This window comes from Ranitomeya variabilis, chromosome 4 (genome assembly GCF_051348905.1).
Source record: "Ranitomeya variabilis isolate aRanVar5 chromosome 4, aRanVar5.hap1, whole genome shotgun sequence".
Taxonomy (NCBI): domain Eukaryota; kingdom Metazoa; phylum Chordata; class Amphibia; order Anura; family Dendrobatidae; genus Ranitomeya; species Ranitomeya variabilis.
The window spans coordinates 764,041,798-764,063,590 of NC_135235.1; the positions used below are offsets into that span (position 1 = coordinate 764,041,798).

A 21,793-nucleotide genomic window follows, 5' to 3' on the forward strand; every position below is an offset into this window, starting at 1 on the left:
GGACCTTAACGGGGTCCATCTGGAACCCCAATGCAGGAGCCAAATGTCCTGAGATCTGGACCTGCTGTACCACAAATTGCCATTTCTCCAGGTTAGCAAATAAATAGTTGTCACGTAGAACCTGGAGAACCTGTCTGACATGCTCACCATGCTCCTCCAGGGTACGTGAGGAACTCAATATATCATCCAGGAAAATTACCACAAATCTACCAATCAGTGAGAAAAAATATAATTAATGACATTTTCAGAGACTGCCGGAGCATTGGTTACCCCGAATGGCAACATCAAATGTTCAATCTGCCCCTCAGGTGTATTGTGTGCGGTCTTCCATCCGTCACCATGGCGATACATATAAGGTTATATGCCCCTCTCACGTTAAGGCCGGCGTCACACACAGCGTATGTAAATACGGTCTGTTTTTTACGGCCGTTATACGAAGAAAAGTCCCCAAAATAGTGATCCGTATGTAATCTGTATGGCATCCGTACTGCGAGATTTTCGCGCAGGCTTGCAAAACCGACATCTAATGGATTTATGTGCTCAAATGTTCGGGAAAACATATATACAGTATATATATATATATGTCATTGAGACACATATATATATTCTGTATTTAGATTTCATTCAGCGCGATATCTGTGAAAAGCCGGTAATTCAATTGCCGTTATTAATCCAATTGTATGAAAGGGTTAAAAAACACACACACATGATTTAAAAGTATTTTAATGAAATAAACACAGCGGTTGTTGTAATAATTTATTGCTCTCTCAATCCATCAGGAACACCCTCGCTTGGCAAAATAATAAACGCACAAGATACATACCTTCTGATGTCAGATCACTTCCCACGATGTAATCCATCTGAAGGGGTTAAAATAATTTGCAAGCAGGAGCCCTGCTAATGCAGCGGTGTGCTCCTGCTTGTAATTCCCCGGCGAATGAATGAAATGTAGGTCAATGACCTACATTTCCTTCAGTCGCGGTGAGGCGCCCCCTGGTGGATGTCCTCATATGACCTGGAGCGTGGGAAAAAGTTCCCAGGCTGCAGTTCATGAGAACATCCACCAGAGGGCGCCTCACCGCGACTCAATGTAAGTACAGATCCAGCTTTCCTTTCAGCACCCTGGGGATTACAGGCACCAGCGAGTGGTTTATCGCAGCTCGTGCCTGTAATATTAGTTAACCCCTTCAGATGGATTACTTCGTGGGACGAGACGGTTCACCAGAAGGTATGTATCTTGTGCGTTTATTATTTTGCCAAGCGAGGGCCTGGAAATGGATTGAGAGAACAATAAATTATTAAAACAACCGCTGTGTTTATTTCATTAAAATACTTTTAAATCATGTGTGTGTGTGTTTTAACCATTTCCTACAATTGGATTAATAATGGATAGGTGTCATAATTGACGCCTCTCCATTATTAATCTGGCTTAATGTCACCTTACAATAGCAAGGTGACGTTAACCCTTCATTACCCCATATCCCACCGCTACAGGGAGTGGGAAGAGAGTGGCCAAGTGCCAGAATAGGCGCATCTTCCAGATGTGCCTTTTCTGGGGTGGCTGGGGGCAGATGTTTGTAGCCAGGGGGGGGGCCAATAACCATGGACCCTCTCCTGGCTATTAATATCTGCCCTCAGTCACTGGCTTTACCATTCTGGCGGAGAAAATTGCGCGGGAGCCCACGCCAATTTTTTCCGCCATTTAACCCTTTATTTTAGCAGCTACAGCGCTGAAATTTTGCACATACACACTACTAACATTAGTAGTGTGGAATATGCAAAAAAAAAGGGGATATGAGATGGTTTACTGTATGTAATCATGTCTCATATCATGTCGGGTTTGTGCAGGAGAAATGAAAAGCCGGCAATTGAATTACCGACTTGTCACTAACACCGCTGCGTATTTCTCACAAGTCACACTGCAGGTCCGTGTGGAATCCGTATTTTTCTCGCCCCCATAGACTTTCATTGGCAAATTTTTTGTGCAATACGCTGACAAACGCAGCATGCTGCGATTTTGTACGGCCGTAGAAAGCCGTATAATACTGAACCGTAATATACGGCTAATAGGAGCAGCCCCATTGAGAATAATTGTGCCGTATGTTATGCGAGTTTTACGGAAGTAATTTCTGCGCTCTTACGTCCGTAAAACTCGCTAGTGTGACGCCGGCCTAAGGGCACCTTTCCACTTGCGAGAAACTCGTCCGTATCTCGCATGTGGAAACCAAGCTGTGGCGCCGGCACTTTGGAGCGGAGCTGTGCAGCCGCATAGGAACACATGGAGCCGCACGCTCTGCTCCAAAGTGCCGGCGCCAGAGCTTGGTTTCCACATGCGAGATACGGACGAGTTTCTCGCAAGTGGAAAGGTGCCCTTAGCCGGACACTGGAAGGGGGTAAATAAGCGAGATTTCGGCATTTTAGCTCCCGGTGTGGAGGCGATAGCACAATCATATGCTGCGATATACTAGACGTCCGGTAACCGGTGATAATCCCCTCATGTGTGGGGTCTATTTGTCTCCAGAGAAATCACACGTTACATTCCACACAGAACATTGTCGAATAATGGCGGGAATGTCACTGACTGAGGAGAAGTCTCCATGTAGCGTCTTCACTGCGGATCACGTGACCCCTGACTCCTCCCCTGTGACCTCATCACAGGTCCTGTGCGCACAGAGCAGCCATATCTGTGGAGTGCGGCTCTGCAGGTGGAGGTATGTGGAGATTCCCCAGTACTGAGCGCAGCCGGGGACATTAACCCCTTCTGCACGGAGGAGACTCTTTTGGGGTTGTTGTTGCCCCTTTATAAGAACCATAACGTTGTTGTTCTGTTTCCTGTAATAGATACATACGAGCCAACTATGGAGGACAGGAAGTGAGGAGCGGAGTGTTCTCCGGTTGAGCCTAGAGTGTATGGGCCCCTGTCAGGTATATATTACAGTAGTGATGATATCAGAATGTACGGGCTCCTGTCAGGTATATATTAGTGATGATATCAGAATGTATGGGCCCCTGTCAGGTATATATTAGTGATGATATCAGACTGTATGGGCCCCTGTCAGGTATATATTAGTGATGATATCAGAATGTATGGGCCCCTGTCAGGTATATATTAGTGATGATATCAGAATGTATGGGCCCCTGTCAGGTATATATTAGTGATGATATCAGAATGTATGGGCCCCTGTCAGGTATATATTAGTGATGATATCAGAATGTATGGGCTCCTGTCAGGTATATATTAGTGATGATATCAGAATGTATGGGCTCCTGTCAGGTATATATTAGTGATGATATCAGAATGTATGAGCTCCTGTCAGGTATATATTAGTGATGATATCAGAATGTACGGGCTCCTGTCAGGTATATATTAGTGATGATATCAGACTGTATGGGCCCCTGTCAGGTATATATTACTGATGATATCAGAATGTATGGGCTCCTGTCAGGTATATATTAGTGATGATATCAGAATGTATGGGCTCCTGTCAGGTATATATTACTGATGATATCAGAATGTATGGGCTCCTGTCAGGTATATATTAGTGATGATATCAGAATGTATGGGCTCCTGTCAGGTATATATTAGTGATGATATCAGAATGTATGGGCCCCTGTCAGGTATATATTAGTGATGGTATCAGAATGTATGGGCTCCTGTCAGGTATATATTAGTGATGATATCAGAATGTATGGGCTCCTGTCAGGTATATATTAGTGATGATATCAGAATGTACGGGCTCCTGTCAGGTATATATTAGTGATGATATCAGAATGTATGGGCCCCTGTCAGGTATATATTAGTGATGGTATCAGAATGTATGGGCTCCTGTCAGGTATATATTACTGATGATATCAGAATGTATGGGCTCCTGTCAGGTATATATTAGTGATGATATCAGAATGTATGGGCTCCTGTCAGGTATATATTAGTGATGATATCAGAATGTATGGGCTCCTGTCAGGTATATATTACTGATGATATCAGAATGTATGGGCTCCTGTCAGGTATATATTAGTGATGATATCAGAATGTATGGGCTCCTGTCAGGTATATATTAGTGATGATATCAGAATGTATGGGCTCCTGTCAGGTATATATTAGTGATGATATCAGAATGTATGGGCCCCTGTCAGGTATATATTAGTGATGGTATCAGAATGTATGGGCCCCTGTCAGGTATATATTAGTGATGATATCAGAATGTATGGGCTCCTGTCAGGTATATATTAGTGATGATATCAGAATGTACGGGCTCCTGTCAGGTATATATTAGTGATGATATCAGAATGTATGGGCCCCTGTCAGGTGTATATTAGTGATGGTATCAGAATGTACGGGCTCCTGTCAGGTATATATTAGTGATGATATCAGAATGTATGGGCCCCTGTCAGGTATATATTACTGATGATATCAGAATGTATGGGCCCCTGTCAGGTATATATTAGTGATGATATCAGAATGTACGGGCTCCTGTCAGGTATATATTAGTGATGATATCAGAATGTATGGGCCCCTGTCAGGTATATATTACTGATGATATCAGAATGTATGGGTCCCTGTCAGGTATATATTAGTGATGATATCAGAATGTACGGGCTCCTGTCAGGTGTATATTAGTGATGGTATCAGAATGTATGGGCCCCTGTCAGGTATATATTAGTGATGATATCAGACTGTATGGGCCCCTGTCAGGTATATATTAGTGATGATATCAGAATGTATGGGCTCCTGTCAGGTATATATTAGTGATGATATCAGAATGTACGGGCTCCTGTCAGGTATATATTAGTGATGATATCAGACTGTATGGGCCCCTGTCAGGTATATATTAGTGATGATATCAGAATGTATGGGCTCCTGTCAGGTATATATTAGTGATGATATCAGAATGTATGGGCTCCTGTCAGGTATATATTAGTGATGATATCAGAATGTATGGGCCCCTGTCAGGTATATATTAGTGATGATATCAGAATGTATGGGCTCCTGTCAGGTATATATTAGTGATGATATCAGAATGTATGGGCTCCTGTCAGGTATATATTAGTGATGATATCAGAATGTATGGGCTCCTGTCAGGTATATATTAGTGATGATATCAGAATGTATGGGCCCCTGTCAGGTATATATTAGTGATGGTATCAGAATGTATGGGCCCCTGTCAGGTGTATATTAGTGATGGTATCAGAATGTATGGGCCCCTGTCAGGTATATATTAGTGATGATATCAGAATGTATGGGCCCCTGTCAGGTATATATTAGTGATGATATCAGAATGTATGAGCCCCTGTCAGGTATATATTAGTGATGATATCAGAATGTATGGGCTCCTGTCAGGTATATATTAGTGATGATATCAGAATGTACGGGCTCCTGTCAGGTATATATTAGTGATGATATCAGACTGTATGGGCCCCTGTCAGGTATATATTAGTGATGATATCAGAATGTATGGGCTCCTGTCAGGTATATATTAGTGATGATATCAGAATGTATGGGCTCCTGTCAGGTATATATTAGTGATGATATCAGAATGTATGGGCTCCTGTCAGGTATATATTAGTGATGATATCAGAATGTATGGGCTCCTGTCAGGTATATATTAGTGATGATATCAGAATGTATGGGCCCCTGTCAGGTATATATTACTGATGATATCAGAATGTATGGGTCCCTGTCAGGTATATATTACTGATAATATCAGAATGTATGGGCTCCTGTCAGGTATATATTAGTGATGATATCAGAATGTATGGGCTCCTGTCAGGTATATATTAGTGATGATATCAGAATGTATGGGCTCCTGTCAGGTGTATATTACTGATGATATCAGAATGTATGGGCCCCTGTCAGGTATATATTAGTGATGATATCAGAATGTATGGGCTCCTGTCAGGTATATATTAGTGATGATATCAGAATGTATGGGCCCCTGTCAGGTATATATTAGTGATGATATCAGAATGAATGGGCCCCTGTCAGGTATATATTAGTGATGATATCAGAATGTATGGGCTCCTGTCAGGTATATATTAGTGATGATATCAGAATGTATGGGCCCCTGTCAGGTATATATTAGTGATGATATCAGAATGAATGGGCCCCTGTCAGGTATATATTAGTGATGATATCAGAATGTATGGGCTCCTGTCAGGTATATATTACTGATGATATCAGAATGTATGGGCCCCTGTCAGGTATATATTACTGATGATATCAGAATGTATGGGCTCCTGTCAGGTATATATTAGTGATGATATCAGAATGTATGGGCCCCTGTCAGGTATATATTACTGATGATATCAGAATGTATGGGCCCCTGTCAGGTATATATTAGTGATGATATCAGAATGTACGGGCTCCTGTCAGGTATATATTAGTGATGGTATCAGAATGTATGGGCTCCTGTCAGGTATATATTACTGATGATATCAGAATGTATGGGCCCCTGTCAGGTATATATTAGTGATGATATCAGAATGAATGGGCCCCTGTCAGGTATATATTAGTGATGATATCAGAATGTATGGGCTCCTGTCAGGTATATATTACTGATGATATCAGAATGTATGGGCCCCTGTCAGGTATATATTACTGATGATATCAGAATGTATGGGCTCCTGTCAGGTATATATTAGTGATGATATCAGAATGTATGGGCCCCTGTCAGGTATATATTACTGATGATATCAGAATGTATGGGCCCCTGTCAGGTATATATTAGTGATGATATCAGAATGTATGGGCTCCTGTCAGGTATATATTAGTGATGGTATCAGAATGTATGGGCTCCTGTCAGGTATATATTACTGATGATATCAGAATGTATGGGCTCCTGTCAGGTATATATTACTGATGATATCAGAATGTATGGGCTCCTATCAGGTATATATTAGTGATGATATCAGAATGTATGGGCCCCTGTCAGGTATATATTAGTGATGATATCAGAATGTATGGGCTCCTGTCAGATATATATTAGTGAGGATATCAGAATGTATGGGCTCCTGTCAGGTATATATTAGTGATGATATCAGAATGTATGGGCTCCTGTCAGATATATATTAGTGAGGATATCAGAATGTATGGGCTCCTGTCAGGTATATATTAGTGATGATATCAGAATGTATGGGCTCCTGTCAGGTATATATTAGTGATGATATCAGAATGTATGGGCCCCTGTCAGGTATATATTACTGATGATATCAGAATGTATGGGCTCCTGTCAGGTATATATTAGTGATGATATCAGAATGTATGGGCTCCTGTCAGGTATATATTAGTGATGATATCAGAATGTATGGGCCCCTGTCAGGTATATATAAGTGATGATATCAGAATGTATGGGCCCCTGTCAGGTATATATTACTGATGATATCAGAATATATGGGCCCCTGTCAGGTATATATTAGTGATCATATCAGAATGTATGGGCTCCTGTCAGGTATATAATAGTGATGATATCAGAATGTATGGGCCCCTTCCAGGTATATATTAGTGATGATATCAGAATGTATGGGCCCCTGTCAGGTATATATTAGTGATGGTATCAGAATGTATGGGCTCCTGTCAGGTATATATTAGTGATGATATCAGAATGTATGGGCTCCTGTCAGGTATATATTAGTGATGATATCAGAATGTATGGGCTCCTGTCAGGTATATATTACTGATGATATCAGAATGTATGGGCTCCTGTCAGGTATATATTACTGATGATATCAGAATGTATGAGCCCCTGTCAGGTATATATTAGTGATGATATCAGAATGTATGAGCCCCTGTCAGGTATATATTAGTGATGATATCAGAATGTATGGGCTCCTGTCAGGTATATATTACTGATGATATCAGAATGTATGAGCCCCTGTCAGGTATATATTAGTGATGATATCAGAATGTATGGGCTCCTGTCAGGTATATATTAGTGATGATATCAGAATGTATGGGCCCCTGTCAGGTATATATTACTGATAATATCAGAATGTATGGGCCCCTGTCAGGTATATATTACTGATGATATCAGAATGTATGGGCCCCTGTCAGGTATATATTACTGATAATATCAGAATGTATGGGCCCCTGTCAGGTATATATTACTGATGATATCAGAATGTATGGGCTCCTGTCAGGTATATATTAGTGAGGATATCAGAATGTATGGGCTCCTGTCAGGTATATATTAGTGATGATATCAGAATGTATGGGCTCCTGTCAGGTATATATTAGTGATGATATCAGAATGTATGGGCTCCTGTCAGGTATATATTAGTGATGATATCAGAATGTATGAGCTCCTGTCAGGTATATATTAGTGATGATATCAGAATGTATGGGCTCCTGTCAGGTATATATTAGTGATGATATCAGAATGTATGGGCTCCTGTCAGGTATATATTAGTGATGATATCAGAATGTATGGGCTCCTGTCAGGTATATATTAGTGATGATATCAGAATGTATGGGCTCCTGTCAGGTATATATTTCTGATGATATCAGAATGTATGAGCCCCTGTCAGGTATATATTAGTGATATCAGAATGTATGGGCCCCTGTCAGGTATATATTAGTGATATCAGAATGTATGGGCCCCTGTCAGGTATATATTAGTGATGATATCAGAATGTATGGGCCTCTGTCAGGCATATATTACTGATGATATCAGAATGTATGGGTTCCTGTCAGGTATATATTACTGATGATATCAGAATGTACGGGCTCCTGTCAGGTATATATTAGTGATGATATCAGAATGTATGGGCCCCTGTCAGGTATATATTACTGATAATATCAGAATGTACGGGCTCCTGTCAGGTATATATTAGTGATAATATCAGAATGTACGGGCTCCTGTCAGGTATATATTAGTGATGATATCAGAATGTATGGGCCCCTGTCAGGTATATATTAGTGATGATATCAGAATGTATGGGCCCCTGTCAGGTATATATTAGTGATGATATCAGAATGTATGGGCTCCTGTCAGGTATATATTAGTGATGATATCAGAATGTATGGGCTCCTGTCAGGTATATATTAGTGATGATATCAGAATGTATGGGCCCCTGTCAGGTATATATTAGTGATGATATCAGAATGTATGGGCCCCTGTCAGGTATATATTAGTGATGGTATCAGAATGTATGGGCTCCTGTCAGGTATATATTAGTGATGGTATCAGAATGTACGGGCTCCTGTCAGGTATATATTAGTGATGATATCAGAATGTATGGGCCCCTGTCAGGTATATATTAGTGATGATATCAGAATGTATGGGCCCCTGTCAGGTATATATTACTGATGATATCAGAATGTATGGGCTCCTGTTAGGTATATATTACTGATGATATCAGAATGTATGGGCTCCTGTCAGGTATATATTACTGATGATATCAGAATGTATGGGCTCCTGTCAGGTATATATTAGTGATGATATCAGAATGTATGGGCTCCTGTCAGGTATATATTAGTGATGATATCAGAATGTATGAGCCCCTATCAGGTATATATTAGTGATGATATCAGAATGTATGGGTCCCTGTCAGGTATATATTAGTGATGATATCAGAATGTATGGGCCCCTGTCAGGTATATATTAGTGATGATATCAGAATGTATGGGCTCCTGTCAGGTATATATTAGTGAGGATATCAGAATGTATGGGCTCCTGTCAGGTATATATTAGTGATGATATCAGAATGTATGGGCCCATGTCAGGTATATATTAGTGATGATATCAGAATGTATGGGCTCCTGTCAGATATATATTAGTGAGGATATCAGAATGTATGGGCTCCTGTCAGGTATATATTAGTGATGATATCAGAATGTATGGGCTCCTGTCAGGTATATATTAGTGATGATATCAGAATGTATGGGCCCCTGTCAGGTATATATTACTGATGATATCAGAATGTATGGGCTCCTGTCAGGTATATATTACTGATGACATCAGAATGTATGGGCCCCTGTCAGGTATATATTACTGATGATATCAGAATGTATGACCCCTGTCAGATATATATTAGTGATGATATCAGAATGTATGGGCCCCTGTCACGTATATATTAGTGATCATATCAGAATGTATGGACCCATGTCACGTATATATTAGTGATCATATCAGAATGTATGGGCTCCTGTCAGGTATATAATAGTGATGATATCAGAATGTATGGGCCCCTTCCAGGTATATATTAGTGATGATATCAGAATGTATGGGCCCCTGTCAGGTATATATTAGTGATGATATCAGAATGTATGGGCTCCTGTCAGGTATATATTAGTGATGGTATCAGAATGTATGGGCCCCTGTCAGGTATATATTAGTGATGATATCAGAATGTACGGGCCCCTGTCAGGTATATATTAGTGATGATATCAGACTGTATGGGCCCCTGTCAGGTATATATTAGTGATGATATCAGAATGTATGGGCTCCTGTCAGGTATATATTAGTGATGGTATCAGAATGTATGGGCCCCTGTCAGGTATATATTAGTGATGATATCAGAATGTATGGGCTCCTGTCAGGTATATATTAGTGATGATATCAGAATGTATGGGCTCCTGTCAGGTATATATTAGTGATGATATCAGAATGTATGGGCTCCTGTCAGGTATATATTAGTGATGATATCAGAATGTATGGGCTCCTGTCAGGTATATATTACTGATGATATCAGAATGTATGGGCCCCTGTCAGGTATATATTAGTGATGATATCAGAATGTACGGACCCCTGTCAGGTATATATTAGTGATGATATCAGAATGTATGGGCCCCTGTCAGGTATATATTACTGATAATATCAGAATGTATGGGCTCCTGTCAGGTATATATTAGTGATGATATCAGAATGTATGGGCCCCTGTCAGGTATATATTACTGATGATATCAGAATGTATGGGCCCCTGTCAGGTATATTTTACTGATAATATCAGAATGTATGGGCTCCTGTCAGGTATATATTAGTGATGATATCAGAATGTATGGGCTCCTGTCAGGTATATATTACTGATGATATCAGAATGTATGGGCCCCTGTCAGGTATATATTAGTGATGATATCAGAATGTACGGACCCCTGTCAGGTATATATTACTGATAATATCAGAATGTATGGGCTCCTGTCAGGTATATATTAGTGATGATATCAGAATGTATGGGCCCCTGTCAGGTATATATTACTGATGATATCAGAATGTATGGGCCCCTGTCAGGTATATATTACTGATAATATCAGAATGTATGGGCTCCTGTCAGGTATATATTAGTGATGATATCAGAATGTATGGGCCCCTGTCAGGTATATATTACTGATAATATCAGAATGTATGGGCCCCTGTCAGGTATATATTACTGATAATATCAGAATGTATGGGCTCCTGTCAGGTGTATATTAGTGATGATATCAGAATGTATGGGCCCCTGTCAGGTATATATTAGTGATGATATCAGAATGTATGGGCTCCTGTCAGGTATATATTAGTGATGATATCAGAATGTATGGGCCCCTGTCAGGTATATATTACTGATGATATCAGAATGTATGGGCCCCTGTCAGGTATATATTACTGATAATATCAGAATGTATGGGCCCCTGTCAGGTATATATTACTGATGATATCAGAATGTATGGGCTCCTGTCAGGTATATATTAGTGAGGATATCAGAATGTATGGGCTCCTGTCAGGTATATATTACTGATGGTATCAGAATGTACGGGCTCCTGTCAGGTATATATTAGTGATGATATCAGAATGTATGAGCTCCTGTCAGGTATATATTAGTGATGATATCAGAATGTATGGGCTCCTGTCAGGTATATATTAGTGATGATATCAGAATGTATGGGCTCCTGTCAGGTATATATTAGTGATGATATCAGAATGTATGGGCTCCTGTCAGGTATATATTAGTGATGATATCAGAATGTATGGGCTCCTGTCAGGTATATATTTCTGATGATATCAGAATGTATGAGCCCCTGTCAGGTATATATTAGTGATATCAGAATGTATGGGCCCCTGTCAGGTATATATTAGTGATATCAGAATGTATGGGCCTCTGTCAGGCATATATTACTGATGATATCAGAATGTATGGGTTCCTGTCAGGTATATAGTAGTGATGATATCAGAATGTATGGGCTCCTGTCAGGTATATATTAGTGATGATATCAGAATGTATGGGCTCCTATCAGGTATATATTACTGTAGATACAGACTGTATGGGCTCCTGTCAGGTGTATATTACTGATGATATCAGAATGTATGGGCTCCTGTCAGGTATATATTAGTGATGATATCAGAATGTGTGGGCTCCTGTCAGGTATATATTAGTGATGATATCAGAATGTATGGGCTCCTGTCAGGTATATATTACTGATGATATCAGAATGTACGGGCTCCTGTCAGGTATATATTAGTGATGATATCAGAATGTATGGGCTTCTGTCAGGTATATATATTAGTGATGATATCAGAATGTATGGGCTCCTGTCAGGTGTATATTAGTGATGATATCAGAATGTATGGGCTCCTGTCAGGTATATATTAGTGATGATATCAGAATGTATGGGCTCCTGTCAGGTATATATTAGTGATGATATCAGAATGTATGGGCCCCTGTCAGGTATATATTACTGATGATATCAGAATGTATGGGCCCCTGTCAGGTATATATTACTGATAATATCAGAATGTATGGGCTCCTGTCAGGTATATATTAGTGATGATATCAGAATGTATGGGCTCCTGTCAGGTATATATTAGTGATGATATCAGAATGTATGGGCCCCTGTCAGGTATATATTACTGATAATATCAGAATGTATGGGCTCCTGTCAGGTATATATTAGTGATGATATCAGAATGTATGGGCTCCTGTCAGGTATATATTAGTGATGGTATCAGAATGTATGGGCTCCTGTCAGGTATATATTAGTGATGATATCAGAATGTATGGGCTCCTGTCAGGTGTATATTACTGATGATATCAGAATGTATGGGCCCCTGTCAGGTATATATTACTGATGATATCAGAATGTATGGGCCCCTGTCAGGTATATATTACTGATAATATCAGAATGTATGGGCCCCTGTCAGGTATATATTACTGATGATATCAGAATGTATGGGCTCCTGTCAGGTATATATTAGTGATGATATCAGAATGTATGGGCCTCTGTCAGGTATATATTAGTGATGATATCAGAATGTATGGGCCCCTGTCAGGTATATATTAGTGAGGATATCAGAATGTATGGGCTCCTGTCAGGTATATATTACTGATGGTATCAGAATGTATGGGCTCCTGTCAGGTGTATATTAGTGATGATATCAGAATGTATGGGCTCCTGTCAGGTATATATTAGTGATGATATCAGAATGTATGGGCTCCTGTCAGGTATATATTTCTGATGATATCAGAATGTATGAGCCCCTGTCAGGTATATATTAGTGATATCAGAATGTATGGGCCCCTGTCAGGTATATATTACTGATAATATCAGAATGTATGGGCCCCTGTCAGGTATATATTACTGATGATATCAGAATGTATGGGCTCCTGTCAGGTATATATTAGTGATGATATCAGAATGTATGGGCTCCTGTCAGGTATATATTACTGATGGTATCAGAATGTATGGGCTCCTGTCAGGTGTATATTAGTGATGATATCAGAATGTATGGGCTCCTGTCAGGTATATATTAGTGATGATATCAGAATGTATGGGCTCCTGTCAGGTATATATTTCTGATGATATCAGAATGTATGAGCCCCTGTCAGGTATATATTAGTGATATCAGAATGTATGGGCCCCTGTCAGGTATATATTAGTGATATCAGAATGTATGGGCCTCTGTCAGGCATATATTACTGATGATATCAGAATGTATGGGTTCCTGTCAGGTATATATTACTGATGATATCAGAATGTACGGGCTCCTGTCAGGTATATATTAGTGATGATATCAGAATGTAAGGGCCCCTGTCAGGTATATATTACTGATAATATCAGAATGTACGGGCTCCTGTCAGGTATATATTAGTGATGATATCAGAATGTATGGGCTCCTGTCAGGTATATATTAGTGATGATACCAGAATGTATGGGCCCCTGTCAGGTATATATTAGTGATGATATCAGAATGTATGGGCCCCTGTCAGGTATATATTACTGATGATATCAGAATGTATGGGCCCCTGTCAGGTATATATTAGTGATGATATCAGAATGTATGGGATCCTGTCAGGTATATATTAGTGATGATATCAGAATGTATGGGCCCCTGTCAGGTATATATTAGTGATGATATCAGAATGTATGGGCTCCTGTCAGGTATATATTACTGATAATATCAGAATGTATGGGCTCCTGTCAGGTATATATTAGTGATGATATCAGAATGTATGGGCTCCTGTCAGGTATATATTAGTGATGATATCAGAATGTATGGGCCCCTGTCAGGTATATATTACTGATGATATCAGAATGTATGGGCCCCTGTCAGGTATATATTAGTGATGATATTAGAATGTATGGGCCCCTGTCAGGTATATATTAGTGATGATATCAGAATGTACGGGCCCCTGTCAGGTATATATTAGTGATGATATCAGAATGTATGGGCCCCTGTCAGGTATATATTAGTGATGATATCAGAATGTATGGGCTCCTGTCAGGTATATATTAGTGAGGATATCAGAATGTATGGGCCTCTGTCAGGTATATATTAGTGATGATATCAGAATGTATGGGCTCCTGTCAGGTGTATATTAGTGATGATATCAGAATGTATGGGCTCCTGTCAGGTATATATTAGTGATGATATCAGAATGTATGGGCCCCTGTCAGGTGTATATTACTGATGATATCAGAATGTATGGGTCCCTGTCAGGTATATATTAGTGATGATATCAGAATGTATGGGCCCCTGTCAGGTATATATTAGTGATGATATCAGAATGTATGGGCCTCTGTCAGGTATATATTAGTGATGATATCAGAATGTATGGGCTCCTGTCAGGTATATATTAGTGATGATATCAGAATGAATGGGCCCCTGTCAGGTGTATATTAGTGATGATATCAGAATGTATGGGCTCCTGTCAGGTATATATTAGTGAGGATATCAGAATGTATGGGCCTCTGTCAGGTATATATTAGTGATGATATCAGAATGTATGGGCTCCTGTCAGGTATATATTAGTGAGGATATCAGAATGTATGGGCCCCTGTCAGGTATATATTAGTGATGATATCAGAATGTATGGGCTCCTGTCAGGTATATATTACTGATGATATCAGAATGTATGGGCCCCTGTCAGGTATATATTACTGATGATATCAGAATGTATGGGCCCCTGTCAGGTGTATATTACTGATGATATCAGAATGTATGGGTCCCTGTCAGGTATATATTAGTGATGATATCAGAATGTATGGACCCCTGTCATGTGTATATTAGTGATGATATCAGAATGTATGGGCCCCTGTCAGGTATATATTAGTGATGATATCAGAATGTATGGGCCCCTGTCAGGTATATATTAGTGATGATATCAGAATATATGGGCTCCTGTCAGGTATATATTAGTGATGGTATCAGAATGTACGGGCCCCTGTCAGGTATATATTAGTGATGATATCAGAATGTATGGGCCCCTGTCAGGTATATATTACTGATGATATCAGAATGTATGGGCCCCTGTCAGGTGTATATTAGTGATAGTATCAGAATGTATGGGCTCCTGTCAGGTGTATATTAGTGATAGTATCAGAATGTATGGGCTCCCATAAGGTATATATTAGTGATGATATCAGAATGTACGGGCTCCTGTCAGGTGTATATTAGTGATGGTATCAGAATGTATGGGCCCCTGTCAGGTATATATTACTGATGATATCAGAATGTATGGGCCCCTGTCAGGTGTATATTAGTGATAGTATCAGAATGTATGGGCTCCTGTCAGGTATATATTACTGATGATATCAGAATGTATGGGCCCCTGTCAGGTATATATTAGTGATGATATCAGAATGTATGGGCTCCTGTCAGGTATATATTAGTGATGATATCAGAATGTATGGACCCCTGTCATGTGTATATTAGTGATGATATCAGAATGTATGGGCCCCTGTCAGGTATATATTAGTGATGATATCAGAATGTATGGGCCCCTGTCAGGTATATATTAGTGATGATATCAGAATATATGGGCTCCTGTCAGGTATATATTAGTGATGGTATCAGAATGTACGGGCCCCTGTCAGGTATATATTAGTGATGATATCAGAATGTATGGGCTCCTGTCAGGTATATATTAGTGATGATATCAGAATGTATGGGCTCCTGTCAGATATATATTAGTGATATCAGAATGTACGGGCTCCTGTCAGGTATATATTAGTGATGATATCAGAATGTATGGGCTCCTGTCAGGCATATATTACTGATGATATCAGAATGTATGGGTTCCTGTCAGGTATATATTAGTGATGATATCAGAATGTATGGGCTCCTGTCAGGTATATATTAGTGATGGTATCAGAATCTATGGGCCTCTGTCAGGTATATATTACTGATGATATCAGAATGTAAGGGCCCCTGTCAGGTATATATTAGTGATGATATCAGAATGTATGGGCTCCTGTCAGGTATATATTAGTGATGATATCAGAATGTATGGGATCCTGTCAGGTATATATTACTGATGATATCAGAATGTATGGGCCCCTGTCAGGCATATATTACTGATGATATCAGAATGTATGGGTTCCTGTCAGGTATATATTAGTGATGATATCAGAATGTATGGGCCCCTGTCAGGTATATATTAGTGATGATATCAGAATGTATGGGCTCCTGTCAGGTATATATATTAGTGATGATATCAGAATGTATGGGCCTCTGTCAGGTATATATTAGTGATGGTATCAGAATGTACGGGCCCCTGTCAGGTATATATATTAGTGATGATATCAGAATGTATGGGCCTCTGTCAGGTATATATTAGTGATGATATCAGAATGTATGGGCCCCTGTCAGGTGTATATTAGTGATGATATCAGAATGTATGGGCTCCTGTCAGGTATATATTAGTGATGATATCAGAATGTATGGGCTCCTGTCAGGTATATATTAGTGATGATATCAGAATGTATGGGTTCCTGTCAGGTATATATTAGTGATGATATCAGAATGTATGGGCTCCTGTCAGGTATATATTACTGATGATATCAGAATGTATGGGTTCCTGTCAGGTATATATTAGTGATGATATCAGAATGTATGGGCTCCTGTCAGGTATATATTAGTGATGGTATCAGAATCTATGGGCCTCTGTCAGGTATATATTACTGATGATATCAGAATGTAAGGGCCCCTGTCAGGTATATATTAGTGATGATATCAGAATGTATGGGCTCCTGTCAGGTATATATTACTGATGATATCAGAATGTATGGGCCCCTGTCAGGCATATATTACTGATGATATCAGAATGTATGGGTTCCTGTCAGGTATATATTAGTGATGATATCAGAATGTATGGGCCCCTGTCAGGTATATATTAGTGATGATATCAGAATGTATGGGCTCCTGTCAGGTATATATATTAGTGATGATATCAGAATGTATGGGCCTCTGTCAGGTATATATTAGTGATGGTATCAGAATGTACGGGCCCCTGTCAGGTATATATATTAGTGATGATATCAGAATGTATGGGCCTCTGTCAGGTATATATTAGTGATGATATCAGAATGTATGGGCCCCTGTCAGGTGTATATTAGTGATGATATCAGAATGTATGGGCTCCTGTCAGGTATATATTAGTGATGATATCAGAATGTATGGGCTCCTGTCAGGTATATATTAGTGATGATATCAGAATGTACGGGCCCCTGTCAGGTATATATTACTGATAATATCAGAATGTATGGGCTCCTGTCAGGTATATATTAGTGATGATATCAGAATGTATGGGCCCCTGTCAGGTAAATATTACTGATGATATCAGAATGTATGGGCCCCTGTCAGGTATATATTACTGATAATATCAGAATGTATGGGCTCCTGTCAGGTATATATTAGTGATGATATCAGAATGTATGGGCTCCTGTCAGGTATATATTAGTGATGATATCAGAATGTATGGGCCCCTGTCAGGTATATATTACTGATGATATCAGAATGTATGGGCCCCTGTCAGGTATATATTACTGATAATATCAGAATGTATGGGCCCCTGTCAGGTATATATTACTGATGATATCAGAATGTATGGGCTCCTGTCAGGTATATATTAGTGATGATATCAGAATGTATGGGCTCCTGTCAGGTATATATTACTGATGATATCAGAATGTATGGGCCCCTGTCAGGTATATATTACTGATAATATCAGAATGTATGGGCTCCTGTCAGGTATATATTAGTGATGATATCAGAATGTATGGGCTCCTGTCAGGTATATATTAGTGATGATATCAGAATGTATGGGCCCCTGTCAGGTATATATTACTGATGATATCAGAATGTATGGGCCCCTGTCAGGTATATATTACTGATAATATCAGAATGTATGGGCCCCTGTCAGGTATATATTACTGATGATATCAGAATGTATGGGCTCCTGTCAGGTATATATTAGTGAGGATATCAGAATGTATGGGCTCCTGTCAGGTATATATTACTGATGGTATCAGAATGTACGGGCTCCTGTCAGGTATATATTAGTGATGATATCAGAATGTATGAGCTCCTGTCAGGTATATATTAGTGATGATATCAGAATGTATGGGCTCCTGTCAGGTATATATTAGTGATGATATCAGAATGTATGGGCTCCTGTCAGGTATATATTAGTGATGATATCAGAATGTATGGGCTCCTGTCAGGTATATATTAGTGATGATATCAGAATGTATGGGCTCCTGTCAGGTATATATTAGTGATGATATCAGAATGTATGGGCTCCTGTCAGGTATATATTTCTGATGATATCAGAATGTATGAGCCCCTGTCAGGTATATATTAGTGATATCAGAATGTATGGGCCCCTGTCAGGTATATATTAGTGATATCAGAATGTATGGGCCTCTGTCAGGCATATATTACTGATGATATCAGAATGTATGGGTTCCTGTCAGGTATATATTACTGATGATATCAGAATGTACGGGCTCCTGTCAGGTATATATTAGTGATGATATCAGAATGTATGGACCCCTGTCAGGTATATATTACTGATGATATCAGAATGTACGGGCCCCTGTCAGGTATATATTAGTGATGATATCAGAATGTATGGGCCCCTGTCAGGTATATATTACTGATGATATCAGAATGTATGGGCCTCTGTCAGGTATATATTAGTGATGATATCAGAATGTATGGGCTCCTGTCAGGTATATATTAGTGATGATATCAGAATGTATGGGCTCCTGTCAGGTATATATTAGTGATGATATCAGAATGTATGGGCTCCTGTCAGGTATATATTACTGATGATATCAGAATGTACGGGCTCCTGTCAGGTATATATTACTGATGATATCAGAATGTACGGGCTCCTGTCAGGTATATATTAGTGATGATATCAGAATGTATGGGCCCCTGTCAGGTATATATTACTGATAATATCAGAATGTACGGGCTCCTGTCAGGTATATATTACTGATGATATCAGAATGTATGGGCCTCTGTCAGGTATATATTAGTGATGATATCAGAATGTATGGGCCCCTGTCAGGTATATATTAGTGATGATATCAGAATGTATGGGCCCCTGTCAGGTATATATTAGTGATGATATCAGAATGTATGGGCCCAAGTCAGGTATATATTAGTGATGATATCAGAATGTATGGGCCCCTGTCAGGTATATATTAGTGATGATATCAGAATGTATGGGCTCCTGTCAGGTATATATTAGTGATGATATCAGAATGTATGGGCTCCTGTCAGGTATATATTAGTGATGATATCAGAATGTATGGGCCCCTGTCAGGTATATATTAGTGATGATATCAGAATGTATGGGCTCCTGTCAGGTATATAGTAGTGATGATATCAGAATGTACGGGCTCCTGTCAGGTATATATTAGTGATGATATCAGAATGTATGGGCCCCTGTCAGGTATATATTAGTGATGATATCAGAATGTGTGGGCTCCTGTCAGGTATATATTACTGATGATATCAGAATGTATGGGCCCCTGTCAGGTATATATTAGTGATGATATCAGAATGTATGGGCCCCTGTCAGGTATATATTAGTGATGATATCAGAATGTATGGGCCCCTGTCAGGTATATATTAGTGATGATATCAGAATGTATGGGCCCCTGTCAGGTATATATTAGTGATGATATCAGAATGTATGGGCTCCTGTTAGGTATATATTACTGATGATATCAGAATGTATGGGCTCCTGTTAGGTATATATTAGTGATGATATCAGAATGTATGGGCCCCTGTCAGGTATATATTAGTGATGATATCAGAATGTATGGGCCCCTGTCAGGTATATATTACTGATGATATCAGAATGTATGGGCTCCTGTTAGGTATATATTAGTGATGATATCAGAATGTATGGGCTCCTGTCAGGTATATATTACTGATGATATCAGAATGTATGGGCCCCTGTCAGGTATATATTACTGATGATATCAGAATGTATGAGCCCCTGTCAGGTATATATTAGTGATGATATCAGAATGTATGGGCTCCTGTCAGGTATATATTACTGATGATATCAGAATGTATGGGCTCCTGTCAGGTATATATTAGTGATGATATCAGAATGTATGGGCTCCTGTCAGGTATATATTAGTGATGATATCAGAATGTATGAGCCCCTATCAGGTATATATTAGTGATGATATCAGAATGTATGGGCCCCTGTCAGGTATATATTAGTGATGATATCAGAATGTATGGGCTCCTGTCAGATATATATTAGTGAGGATATCAGAATGTATGGGCTCCTGTCAGGTATATATTAGTGATGATATCAGAATGTATGGGCTCCTGTCAGATATATATTAGTGAGGATATCAGAATGTATGGGCTCCTGTCAGGTATATATTAGTGATGATATCAGAATGTATGGGCTCCTGTCAGGTATATATTAGTGATGATATCAGAATGTACGGGCCCCTGTCAGGTATATATTACTGATGATATCAGAATGTATGGGCTCCTGTCAGGTATATATTACTGATGACATCAGAATGTATGGGCCCCTGTCACGTATATATTAGTGATCATATCAGAATGTATGGACCCATGTCACGTATATATTAGTGATCATATCAGAATGTATGGGCTCCTGTCAGGTATATAATAGTGATGATATCAGAATGTATGGGCCCCTTCCAGGTATATATTAGTGATGATATCAGAATGTATGGGCCCCTGTCAGGTATATATTAGTGATGATATCAGAATGTATGGGTCCCTGTCAGGTATATATTAGTGATGATATCAGAATGTACGGGCTCCTGTCAGGTATATATTAGTGATGGTATCAGAATGTATGGGCCCCTGTCAGGTATATATTAGTGATGGTATCAGAATGTATGGGCCCCTGTCAGGTATATATTAGTGATGATATCAGAATGTATGGGCTCCTGTCAGGTATATATTAGTGATGATATCAGAATGTATGGGCTCCTGTCAGGTATATATTACTGATGATATCAGAATGTATGGGCTCCTGTCAGGTATATATTAGTGATGATATCAGAATGTATGGGCCCCTGTCAGGTATATAT

General features: G+C 39.4%; 1 long non-coding RNA gene across 1 annotated transcript in view; it reads left to right on the forward strand.

The window, feature by feature from the left end:
- Positions 1-2,839: 2,839 nt before the first annotated feature.
- The window catches only part of LOC143766906 (uncharacterized), a 41,587-nt gene continuing 22,633 nt past the window's right edge, over positions 2,840-21,793 (forward strand). The window contains exon 1 of the long non-coding RNA XR_013213660.1: positions 2,840-2,925. This is a non-coding gene — a long non-coding RNA (uncharacterized LOC143766906). The remainder of the gene's footprint in view (positions 2,926-21,793) is intronic.